Source organism: Morus notabilis, unplaced genomic scaffold, assembly GCF_000414095.1.
Source record: "Morus notabilis unplaced genomic scaffold, ASM41409v2 C11260911, whole genome shotgun sequence".
Classification (NCBI taxonomy): domain Eukaryota; kingdom Viridiplantae; phylum Streptophyta; class Magnoliopsida; order Rosales; family Moraceae; genus Morus; species Morus notabilis.
This window is the reverse complement of record NW_010383746.1, coordinates 1-613: the sequence shown is the minus strand read 5'-3', so window position 1 is coordinate 613 and position 613 is coordinate 1. Positions and strand designations below refer to the sequence as shown.

Sequence of the window (613 nt, the reverse complement as noted above, 5' to 3'; positions counted from 1 at the left end):
TATATATATATATATATATATTCTCTGTCTATATTGTAGAAAAATACGGATCCTGGAGTAAATGAACCTACAGTTGGGAAAGTCCTCCTCAAGTCTAGAGGCTTTTTTACGGAAGAATATTGGTTTTGGATTTGCGTTGGGGCACTCTTTGGATTTTCTCTTCTTTTCAACATTTTATTCATTGCATCTTTGACCTATTTGAACCGTGAGTCATCTCTTGCTTCTTATATCTTTTTGACATAAGAATTTCAGTAATGGTATTAATGTTCTAAAGCTGATGAATCCCACTTTTTATTTTTATTTTTAATGTGGAAATCAATCAGCTTTTGGAGATACGAACGCTGTCATTAGTGTAGATCATGAAGAAAAGGACAAAAAGAACAAGAATTCAGACTCCTCTAGCCAAAAAGGTTTGACCATTTTTCCTTTTCTCAATTATTTTTCTAATATATTTATTATTGTTTAAGTTAGTAACTATTATGCAAGTTTACAACACCAAAACCACATTTTCTCTTCTTATACCAAAAACAATCTTAACTAAAACTAACATGTTATTTTCTTTCAGTGTCGGTGGGGAATTCGAACTCAAAACCTCAACATGAAAGTATGAGTG

The 613-nt window shown here is 31.5% G+C and overlaps 1 long non-coding RNA gene across 1 annotated transcript; it reads left to right on the top strand.

Moving 5' to 3' along the window:
- The first annotated feature begins 44 nt into the window (after positions 1-44).
- Positions 45-606, top strand: LOC112094802. Its single transcript, XR_002903683.1, has 3 exons — positions 45-205; positions 324-410; positions 566-606. It is a non-coding gene; the product is annotated as an uncharacterized LOC112094802 (long non-coding RNA).
- The last annotated feature ends 7 nt before the right edge of the window (positions 607-613 follow it).